Consider the following 12,800-nt stretch of genomic DNA (forward strand, 5'->3'; position numbering starts at 1 on the left):
GATTCCAAAACAAAGTACATTTTACTCAATACAATGAAAGAAAGGAAAACAATTCAATGACGATTTCGGCAGCATTTCGGCTTGCAAAGCATCCATCGCAATGATAGAAGAGTTGCGTCGGTTCGAGAACTCCTCTCTCTGTACTAATATATTTGGAATACAGGTGCAAAAGATCAACTCACGGGAGATTACAAATCTCGTGAGAAATATCAACAAATGTTTGAAATCTACAAGTGGATGTCTCTATTGCACGGTTGAGCAATCAGTCCCTGTTGTGCGGCCGCGCAACAAGCTTCTCTCTTGCACCCATCTTGCACCTCCTTTTTCCTCCTTGCTTCTTCTGTATTGCGCTACGAAATACCCGAAGAATTCTTGGAATCTCTCTGACCTCTCTGGACCTCATCACTTGTGAATGATCCAAATCTGCACAACAAAGTGTTGTTGCATGGTCATGCAATGTACCCATGTTGAGCGTGCACACAACATGTCTTCTATGCGAAAAAACCACTTTAGCCTTCTTTCCCCATCCTGCAGCCTTCTTTGTTCATTGTGCGGTTGTGCAACTCATCTTTGTTGCGCGACCGCGTAATAGGGCAATCTTTTTGTGAAAATCTGCGAGTTTTGTGCTCCAATAGATGCCCCATTGATCCTTCTTTGATTTTTCATACAGAATCAAATGGAGGATCGATCTTCAATCCTACGTGCAAAATCCCCTCTTATGGCTTATTGCGCAATCGTGCAATACGCATTGCGCTATTGGGTCCCAAGCAACGGTTGTCGGGTCCGAACTACTTATAAAATCCAACCCTTCTTTCTTTAAGCCATTCTTCACTCGATCACTCCTACACTCTGCCTCTCCGTTGAGCTATCGCGCAATCATATCTGCGTTGCGCAATCACGTAGTAGGACATTGTTTGTGCACTGCACAATAGTTTGCCCAGGCAGAAAAAACTTCCTAAGTACCAGCACCTTGCTGAATTTTCCTTCACTTTGCATTCACCCCTATTGTCCAATGGCTAGGAGAAAGAGAATATCTAATGCTTCTCAAGAGCATTTAACTCCTCAACGGTCTGTCCCTAAAAACTCCCAATCTGCACAACCTGAAGGCCGTCCCGTAAAAAAGATTACAGATCACAACCAAAAATCCTACACTCTTCAGAGAACCGACCCCTGCCATTGTTGACTTTTCTAACCGTATAGCTCATCTGGCCAGTCCGATTCATCATGCAATCATAATTGGGGATATTGAAAGACATCCTAGGGAGGGCCATGAGGATGACTGGGAGGACTGGTTGAAAGTGACTGCCAACCTTTGAACAGATAGTTCTCAGCCATCCACAAGAGAATCAACTCCCCCTCTTTCTTTTACAAAAAAGAAGCAACCGAAGAATAAGAAGAAACAATTTGAAGAAAAGATCAAAGAAATTAACAAGAAGCGGCTTCAAAACACCTGGGATTGCATGAAAGTGCACCAGGACATGATTAAATTCACCAGTCCTTTTAAGGATGAAATGGTAATCATCCCGATGAACCTCCATCGTCATCTATTAATCCTTCATGGCGAACTAACTGATCGAATGATACATAATAGGATTATGTATACTGCCAAGTGGGCGATGAAGGAGTCCCAGATGCTTGAAGGTTCCCTACTAGAGAAAGGATCAAAGCAAAAGATGGGTTGAATCTCTCCAATACGATTTCTGTTACCCTGCTATAATCCTCATAGTCTTTACCCCACACATTTCTTTGAAATATTGCAACAATGTTTTCACGCCTAAGATTCTTTGTGGGGAAATGAGGATTTTCGCACACGCGGCTTTTGATCTACTCGCACTCACTACAGCGCCTGGGCGAAGGCAATAATAAAGAAGCACGCCGATGTACTAATCAAGATTGATCTGCTTAATGCCATCGAAGTTACTTCAAAGTATTTTTGCAAGGACAAAACAATCTTCAAAGATTTTCTCAAGTATTGGTGTCCGATACCCAATTCATTCCATCTTCTTTTGGGTGAAGTTAGTATCACTTTGTGGGACTTCTATCGGATGACAGGACTTCCCGTGACAGGTCGCTTCTTTGATGAATTCGTGCCCACAAATGAGGAATTTGCACATTTCTCTTCTTCCCAACGACTATCGAAGATTCCGGAAACAAACATAGAGCTATTCAGGGAAATGTCAAAATTTTCCGATATTCAGAAAGTGCCCCACCTTTCATGGCTTGCGCATTTCACTAGAAACGTACTGTACATTTCTTGATCCTCTTTATTATATTCGGAATATTTTCACGGTATCTTCCTTTAATAATTCCATCATATTTTTTTCTCTTTTGCAGTTTCACAGGTAGCCATTCCATTCCCAAGACCTCGAGAGCCTTAGACAAAAAATCAGAGGCCCTGCTGAATATTGTGCATCCGATGAGCTGGCTACTTTCCTGACGTATTAGCTTAGTCTGGTGATACTTCCTAGCTCAAAGTGGGCAGATGTTATTCGACCAACTCTATTTGTGGTCCCAACGGAAATGACAGAGGGTAGGAAATAGTTAGCCACTCCATTCCTCTGTTCATTATATAGAGCCTTTGACGACGTAGCCACCCACTGCAAAAGTCGAGCGATTGGAGCATCTTAAGTTTACACGGCATGGCACTATTTCTCGGGATGGCTAGGCATGTATTTTCCCTAGACATATGATGAACCTGAGAAGGCATATGTCAACCCGGATCGTCTCCCCCTCTGGCACTATCAATGACGAAAGATGATAAAGAAGACTTATGACTGGGTTGTCGACAAGATTGAGAAGACTGATGCCATCGACTTCTTTCAGTTTCCTCTCTTAAACCAGGTTGAGGACAGGGATGCGGTGGATGATGACTCATTGTTGCCGAACAAGTGGACATTCTTCATTTGCATCAGATCGAGCAGCCTTCCTCTAAGAGAGGGAAGTGAATTTTGGCGCGAACCCTACTACCCTATTAGGTTCACATGCTAATTTGGCTATGACCAAATCGTGCTGGAAGACTGTGGAGTCGTGAACCGCATCATGAGAAGGTATGGAGTGGGCCCATATAACTAGGCACTCATATGGAAGCCATTGTTGGTCATACACACTTGCTCTCACTTTATCCTTCCAGGCTATAATCGTCTTGTTCATACCTCTTATTGCTGGATGCGGTGATGGGCACATCAGTTTTTTCTCATCCGCCACTATCATTCAGTAAACTACCCAGTCTGGGTGCCTCCCCCAGACTGAAGAATTATAGGCCTGAGTAAGAAATTGGCTATATAGTGTAAAAAGACCATGCCCCTGCCCCTGGTCAAGCATGTTTGAAGATATCATTGGAAGAGCCCATCCATCAAGTGAAGCCAGCCAACACTTTAGAAGGCTGGGTAGCATATGGAACTCTTTTGGATATTTTAAGGATGTCAGGAGATCAGCCTGCCGAAGCTACAACTCCAAGTCCATCGAAAACCGCCCAAATGCCAGCCACTGCCTTATATACTCCTACCCGGGAAGCGGCGGGAAATGCTAAGGGCAAAACCCCACTCTTCAATTGCATCACCTTTGCTGAGATCAGCTAGTCAGAGCTTCTCATCTCCTACAACTTGGTGTCAGACACGATCTTGCTCTCCTCAAGTACTACAAGGTCAACAAGGCATCTCTTTTGCTCCCATGGAAGTGCATGTATCAGCAAGTGTCACGTCTTGGAAAAATCCGTACAAAGAACTGAGTATCACCTCAGGTAGAAATACCTAAGGACCGTACCCTGTTGTAATTTAGGCAAAAATTAGTTAAGTGCTAAACTAAATAATTGGTGGATTTAACTTGAACCACTATTTTCACAAATGGCAAGACCCAAAACCATTAATACCACTGACTTAATGTCCCTTAAAAACTTAGGAGAAATCCCATGAGCCTGTCGCTCTTGGGAGTACATTGAAACTCCGTATTGGACCTGGACCGCACGTCGAGAATCCGATGACCGCAAAACTATAGGGTTATGTCCGCCTTGCTGGGCTTGACAACCGTTGTGGGAATCGAACCCAGATGGTGTCCAGAAATGTTCAATTTGAATGCTGAGTAAAGTGTGTGAGAAATGCGAATATCCTTAGAAAATGTATTGAAACTTAAGTGAATTGGGCCATTCACTCACACGCGAAATTAAAGATTTCAGACCATCAGTTTCTGACCAAACTTCACCCATGGGAAAAGGAAATTTCCCTGCGCACATTTGTATATTTGTGGCTCCGATCGAGTAAGAACGACCGTTGATCTGACACAGGTCCCCCACGGTCGATCTGCTTATCCGATGCACTGAAATCACATCCTGACATAGATCTATTGTCACGGAACTTACCCTTCGACGTATGTGAGGAGTGAGCTTCCCTGGGAGCCCCGTTTGTAAAAAACAACTGCCCAAAGGGTGTAACCCATGTATATGGTGGCCTTAGGGCCATTTACATCACTACTAGGCCTATATATAGCCCTTACACCACCCCATCTCTCTCTCATACGAATTTCTCCAAACCCTAGGAGAGAGAAGAAGGAAATGAAGAGAAAAGAGTGAGGAGAGAGGAGAAATTATGGGATATCGTTGCTGTGATTCTCTCCCACGACTCCACGCACCGAATTGCCTTTCTGTTACGCTATTCGATCCGTTTCGGTTACAATTTGGGTAAGAAATCCTAACCCTAATACTGTAGTTGTGATCCGGAATGGTTGTTTGTCAACCTAGCTAACCAATTTCACCATTTAGGTACCCGACATTCCATTTTTGGGAACGTAGAATTCGAACCGAGTCTGAATCAAGTATTCCGACGAAAGGTGCAGACTATAAACGTTTAGGTTATGGTTTTCAATGCTTTCAATGTCAGTTAATGATTTATGTCTGAATTGATTGCTGCCATATTGTCTTAGATACGCCGATTTCGATATATTTTACATATATGAACTATGTTGAACAAAATATGCATTCTATGTGTTCGTTGAAATGTTTGAATGAACATGTAAACGTGATTTGTACTCGCCATGCCTACTAATCTAGGATTCATGTTTGGCATATGCATGATGATCTCTTTGCGTAAGGATTTGCCATAATACATGTTGTAACTAACCTAGTCCATGTATGTAGGTGAAGTGTAACATAAGTGTTTGACAAATTGTCTGAATGAGGAATTGTTGATGATATGTAGTTATTAAGGGTATTGAGATATGATTCTCAATTACCTTGTTCATATGTATAGTCTCCTTCATGAAATATTAATTTTGTCTACGCGATTTATGGATAAAGTGCAAGTGTTTGGTATATGCTTAATGTGTATGATGAAATGCTCAAATTGTCTCCTTCATGACTACCTTGTTTTAGCACCTATGATACAAACGGCTGCGGAGGCGCTAATTTCCCCTCAAAGTGTAGAAGTGGATTAGGGCGCATTAGTATTTCCACCATCTACCCAAGAAGCAACAATCGACGCAGAGCTCGTCTAGATAGAAGAAGCTCTATTTGCATCTTGTACCATCCCTAGTACACTAGTCTTTGAAATCCATTTTTCAATGGAGCCTAATGGCGTGGAAACCCCTACAATGATTGACTTGAGCACTGGAGTTTGGGAATTGTCGTTTGATGTTGATGTCATTGCCACGAAAATACTTGCCCCATCATCCACTCCTTTCGAGATGAGAGCCTCGACTACATCAGGCCTTATATCCTTAGCTCATGCGGCAGGTATATCCCTTTTTCAATTATTTATATTGTATAGCATTTATTTGTAGATAATGCTTTCTCTTTTACGTTCTTATCTTCTTCATTTTCTCATAGTCATCCCGTCTTCGAGTGGTTCGGCAAGTTCTAATACAGTGGCCACGGTGTCGAATATGCTTTCATCAGAGAAGATTCCCACATATAAACTTATCTTGATGAAGAATGCCCTTTCAACTGCTGCTTGCATGTTTCATGATAAAAAAACAGTGGCTTTTCCTGAGTAATGCTTTGGCAGTTTTGGATAATTCTGCAAAGATGGCCAAGATCAATATTTCACCACTGCATGATTCCTTGATTCATTTATGCGCTTCTCTGCTCAATTGGAGTTGGCTCACAATATGGTCATCGCACCACAAGTTCTTCATCGTCACAAGGAATTACTACTTCTTAAAGACAAGATTTTCAAAACTTCTGCCATTATCTCTGGCTATGATAAGGAGTGTAATTCTATTTAGGATCAACTGAAGACTTCTGAACAAACTTTGACAGACATTAACGAGTAGATAACCGGTCTTAAAGCTTAGAAGCAAGCAGAGGAACTAAAGGTGGCTAAGATTAAGGCCGATATTGCAGATAATGCCATAGATGAGCTTGATAAGTCAGAGCTCTCAAAAGACAACGCAACAACTGTTTCTCTAGAGAAAGAGTTGGCTGGTGCTCTTGACTAAGCCAAGCTTATTATCGAAGCCGAACTCAACACCGTTGCTACCCAAGTTCAGATAAAACAAGATTTGTAGAAGTTTATGTTTGCTTTGGGCATTTCTGAACAATTGTAGTATCTTGATGATGATTATCCTGTATCAACATTTGCATCATATATATATATATATATATATATATATATATATATATATATATATATATATATATATGAAGTTTTAGCATTATTTTGGAATGTCTTTTGCATATAAATGAGATGGATTATTTGCACATTCTATACAGTTGTAGATATTTATTTACAAATAATTTATATCCCAATCGCATGTTCTCATTAATCTAGGGATATTATATGATGGACATATTTTCATGAATAATGACTTTCCTATGTTATGGGTAAAAATGGACTAGGTAAAGAGAAGAAGTCAGCTCAGACTTCTCCACGGGACACGAGGTCGACCAGCGTCGGCATGACCTATGAGCTCCTCAATGGCCAAGGAAGAGAGATCGGCCACTTACTACATATGAAGGTAGGTCGAGAAGTCGGCCATCTACCAATGATAAGGGGAGTCTCAAAGCTCATCTGAGTATCCAAGTCGGCCAAGACCACCTCAGACTCTTGAGGCAGGTCAACCATCTACCCAATGATAAGGGGAGGCTCGAAGCTCATCCGAGTATCCAAGTTAGCCAAGACCACCTCAGACTCTTTAGGCAGGTCAGCAGGTCGACCATATACCCAATGATAAGGGGAGGCTCGATCGAAGATCATCCAAGTATCCAAGTCAGTAAAGACCACCTTAGACTCTTGAATTCGACCCCCCACAACATATGTCATCCAAATTCTCCTAAGGAAAGGAGCTCGGCCTCACTGTCCTAAGAACAAGTATGGGGGCAGGTAGGAAATCTACATGGTACTGAGAGAAAGGTCAAGTCAGCATACTACCCTGAGGTCAAGTCGGCATATTACCCCCAGGTCAGGTCGGCCAAGATCACCTCGGCCTCCTACTGCACTTCTCCATTGATTTCGAGCAATCGGATCTTATCTAAGAGAGATTCGCCCGAGATCTTCTCCAAAGATCTCAGATGCTATCCATGACACGCTTGGGATCCCGAGATCTTCTTCAAGGATCTCGGGAGATTCCCACTCATATTTGGGATTTGAATCCCTCTACAGTACATCCCTACTAAATAGGGAGATCCCCTCTACATCACCGCCTTTCCTTAATTATAAATAGGAGCATCTCTAATGGTAAAAGGTACGCAAAATCTCTCACCCAAAATCCCTCGATACTACCAGACCTGGATTCCTAGCCTTACTTTAGCATCGGATGGTCCCTTGCTCTAGCCAGGGTCTCCTTTGTGTTCTTCTTGCGTAGGTACTCGAAAGTCTAAAAAGGGTGGACTAGATTTTTACATTAATAGTTTGGCGTCGTCTGTGGGAACGACATCAAAGTCATTCCTGCTTTACCAGAAAACTACAATGGCAAAAGGAAAGGAGAGCTCTAGCTATCATTGCTACAATCATCCCATCTCTTCATGAATCATCTGCTATAGCCATCCCAGCTCTTCCTGAATCATTTGCTGCAGCCATCCCAGTTATTCCTAAATCATCTGTTGTAGCCATCCCAACTCTTCCTGAATCATCAGCCGAGCAGGGTGCCCATCCCTACCAGTAGTGGGCCGACTTTACTACCGTAATGCCCGCTCCTCGCTCCCGCACCCGGGGTGGTCGATTAGTCTCCTTGGAGAACCGAGTCGAAGCCTTGAATAAAAACATGTATTGACTCATGTAACTCCTAAAGAGACGGAATCCACCCCTTGGTCGCGATGCAGAGGAGGGTGCTACCATTGCACCACCTCAAGCACTGGAGAAACAAGTAACCTCCTAAACTGTCAGCGCATGCTCTTTCCTACACTTTGGAAGCAACCACACTCACAAACTCCGACCTCCTGCACTAGAGAGGAAGAGCTATGGAAAAGTCCCCCAAATCAGTAGCCGAGAATAAGGGCCCTTAGGAGGTAGAGCTCAGGAAAATTTGAGGGCAGATTAACGACATTAGACAAGCATACCGTGCCAGAGTGCTGACCTCAGTAGAGGCCATGTTAGGAGAAACTGAACCACCATTCATCGACGACATTATGGAATCTCCACTTCTGCCCAGGTTCCGGATGTCATAGATGACCACCTATTTTGGAACCGCCGATTTGGCCAAGCACCTCGAGTCCTTCAAAGCCTGGCTGGAGCTTCATAGTGCCTCGGGCCCCGTAATATGCCAAGCATTCTCCCTGACCTTATCAGGAGCTGCTCGGCAATGGTTCAGGCAGCTGAAGCTGAGGTCCATCAGTTCCTTCTCGCAGCTCAGGAAAGCCTTCCTCACACAGTTCATCGGTGGGAGAGACAGAAGAAAGCCATCAGCTCATCTTCTCACAATCCAGCAGAGGGAGGACAAGCTATTAAAAGACTACCTTATCCATTTCAATGCCGAAGCTGTCCAAATCGATGATTATTCCAACCAGATAGCTCTGATCGCCATGGTGGTTAGCCTCAAATAAGGAAAGTTCCTATTCTCTATTGGTAAGAACCCCCTCGACTACTCTCACCGACCTACTTAACCGAACTTTAAAATATTCCAATACTAATGACCTCTTTAATTCACGAAAGGCTGCTCGAAGAGGAAATAACTTAATTGAGGATAAGAAGTAAAGGGAAAAGGGGAGCATTCTGTCATTAACGCCAAAAGAAAGAAAGAGGACAACCAAGACCGAGGCCAACATACCAACCGACATCTAAAAAGTCACTTCCATTGGTACACTCCCTTGAACACTAAGTTGGAGCAGGTACTAAAAGAATCCGATCTGAATAAGGAAACCTGATGATCGAGCTGAACCAATCAACCGAGCTCGGTAATAAGACTCATCGGCCAACCCCGACCTACTCGACTAAGAGCGATGTAACGTCTCAGAAAATCCATAGAAAGACCCAAGTACCACCTCAGGCAGAAATCCCTAAGGACCCTATTCCGTAGAGATTTAGGCAAAAATTAATTAAGTGCTGGACTAATTAATCCCTGTATTTAGCTCCAACCACTATCTATACAAATGGCAAGACCCAAAACCGTCAGAATCACTAACTCAACACTACTTAAAAACCTAAGAGGAATCCTAAAAACCAGTTGCTCTCGGGAACACATTAAAACTTCATATCGGACCTGGACCGCATGTCGAAAGTCCGATGACCATGAAACTATAAGGTTATGACCGTCTTATTGGGCTTGACAAACATCATGGGAATTGAGCCCAAATAGTATCCAGAACTACACAACTTGAGCCCTAGCAAAGTGTGTGAGAAACACGAATATCTTTAGAAAATGCATTGGAACTTAAGTGAATTAGACCATTCACTTATGGGCAAAATTGAAGATTTCAGACCGTCAGTTTCCGACCGAACTTCACCCTTGGATTAGGAAAATTTTCCCGCACCTATCCCTATACTTGTGGCCCTAATCGAGTGACAATGACCGTTGATCTGATCTGGTCCTTCATGGTTGATCCACTAATTCGATTGAACCGAAATCATAACCTGGATTAGATCCATGGTCAGGGAACTTGGTCTATGACGTAGGTGAGAAATGGACCTTCCTAAGGGCCCTATTTGTCAGAAACAGGCACCCTTTGGTTATAACCTAAGTATACCATGGCCCTAGAGCCATTGACGTCAGTTCTGGGCCTATTTAAAGGCCTTAAACCACCTCATCTCTCCCTCATACGAATTTTCTAAAAACCCCAGGAGAGAGAAGAGAGAAAAGAAGAGAAAATAGTGTGGAGAGAAGAGAAAGTTTGGGAGATCGTGGCAGTGTTTGTCTCCCACGACTACACGCACTAGATCACCTTTCCACATCGCTACACGACCCGTTTCAACTGTGATTTGGGTAAGAAATCCTAACCCTAATCTTGTTTTGGAAATTCAAATAGAGTAATCGACGAAATAGCTAGCCTATTTCATTATTTAGGGGCCATCGTTCCATTTTCGGGAACGTTGTGTTGGAACTGAGTTTAAATTGGGTATTCCGACGAAAGGTGCGGACTATAAATGTGTAGATTATGATTTCCAAGGCCTTCAATGTTAACAATGATTTATGTCTGACTTGATTGCTGCCATATGATCTTAGTTATAACATTTTTGATAAATTATACATGTGTGTGTGAACTATGTTGAAATAAGATGCATTCCATGTGTTTGTTGAAATGTTTGAATGGGTGTGAAATCCTGATTTGTTCCTGTCATGATTTCTAATTTATGATCCATGTATGTTATATGCTTTATAACAAATGTTGTGTAATGAATTGAGATAGTACATGCCGTAATTAATTTAGTCTATACATTTAGTAAGGTGTAGTCAAAGTGTTTGATAAAATGTCTAATTGAGAATTTGTTGATGGTTTGTATTTAATAAGAGTATTGAGTTGAGATTCTCAATTACCTTATCTATATGTATAACTTCCTTCATGTAGTCAAATTTTGATTACGCAATTAATGGATGAAATGTAATTATTTGGTAACATGTTCAATGTGTTCACATAATGCTCACATGAGCATTGTATTTGGATGTTTGTTAAATGTTGTTATGAGTATCACATGTGTTTTGCCTATTGCATTTGATAAGATTGGGGCCATACCCTGGTCCAGGCAATCAGTAACAATTCTCGTTTGAGGGTGAAATTTGTCTCGCCACATTTGATACGTTCAGTGAATCCGAGTCGTACGACGATTGTCGACAGTGGTTAGGCCATGTGGAGTACTTATGCACTCCATGTCGATTAATTCGGCGTGCGCTCGTACCAATCGAACTTATCCAACAAAACTGATTGGCCTATTGTGTGTTTACCATGTATGGATATCTCTGCTTGAATCTAATGTACCACTTACCAATGTAAATGTCCGTTTCAACCATGGTGCCTTGATCCGCTAAGACTCATGAGACGAGCATAGTGGTATGGGACACTGTGGTCGAACTGTCGGCCTACGCTGGGGTAAGGAGCCTCCCCATAGTGACTGGTGAGCAACCGAAACTCCTGACCTAAATATGGTGGTATGGGACACTGTATTTGAGTTGTTGGCCTACGCTGAGGTGACGAGCCTCCCCGTAGTGACCTCGAGTATAAACTCTTGAATTTGCCATCCACTACTTTACATTAAGGGGTGATGCCCTACAGCTTGCCTATCGTATGTGGTTAGCTATGATTAACGACCCTAGATGGATCCTTTATTAGGGTTAATGATAATAAAGGAGGTACCTTTGCTTCCTAATTCTGCTGTATAAATAAGCCTAATTAAGAACTCGGCTAACACGACGCCTTTGTAGATGAAGGGCACGATTAAGGAGTTAGACATGCGCGAATGGCTGATGTTGTCGCTTGTGAGGGAGCTTTGTGCGAGTCCATGCATCATTACTGCACTTCAATCTTGCATTGACTAGAGTATTTAAGAAGTGCTTGTTGTATTGCTTTATCATTACTGCTTGATTGAATTAATAGCATGTTAACCTTTGCCTTATAGTACCACTGAGCTGATCACTCATTCCCACTTTGGGATGGTGTTTTAAAACACCAACCAGACTCTACTATAGATGGAGGTGGTGAGGATGTATATGCAGCGGAGTTGGACTTTGTAGATGAGGAGGAAGAGTTCTCCTATGTTCATCTCTTTGGTTGGTTTATGTAGACCTCGTGCTGCTTCGATGGGATTACACGGATACATGGATTAGTCGGACATTTACATTTTGACATTTTGTATATTTTGAGACAGAACATGTATATATTCAGCCTATAATATACTCATACTCTGGAGGTTGTGAAACACGTATATACTTTATATATGTATCCTAGTCTTCCGCTTGCTTAACTATATTAACTCAGGAGTATGACATGCTGATTTAGTATAATCCCTCTCATGTTTAATGCACTAATATGGACAACATTTAAACATCATTATCTATGTTGCATATGCGATGCGTTAGATCTTGGGAGTTGAGCTTTGTTCGACCCTCGAAATTTGGGGCATTACAAGTTGGTATCAGAGCATGGTTTGGATTAAACTAGACCTAGGTTATGGTAACATGATGCTCTCCAACGCACTTTAACTTAATAAGGGGGTGATGAAATGTAGAAATGACCATAGGATCCCAAGTTTCATCGACGGGCGAAATTAACCATTGTAATGTAGCTCGTACACATCTGAGATCATGTGAAATGATCTTAATACCTTTTAGGCTGTCAATCGACGGGTTTAAGCTATAAGTCGGCGAATCCCAAACTTGAAACACGCCGAAAGACACTAATATGCGCGAGTTGAATCGAGAAAATACATCTCACAGGCATAGGAGCT

This window comes from Magnolia sinica, chromosome 7, assembly GCF_029962835.1.
Source record: "Magnolia sinica isolate HGM2019 chromosome 7, MsV1, whole genome shotgun sequence".
Taxonomy (NCBI): domain Eukaryota; kingdom Viridiplantae; phylum Streptophyta; class Magnoliopsida; order Magnoliales; family Magnoliaceae; genus Magnolia; species Magnolia sinica.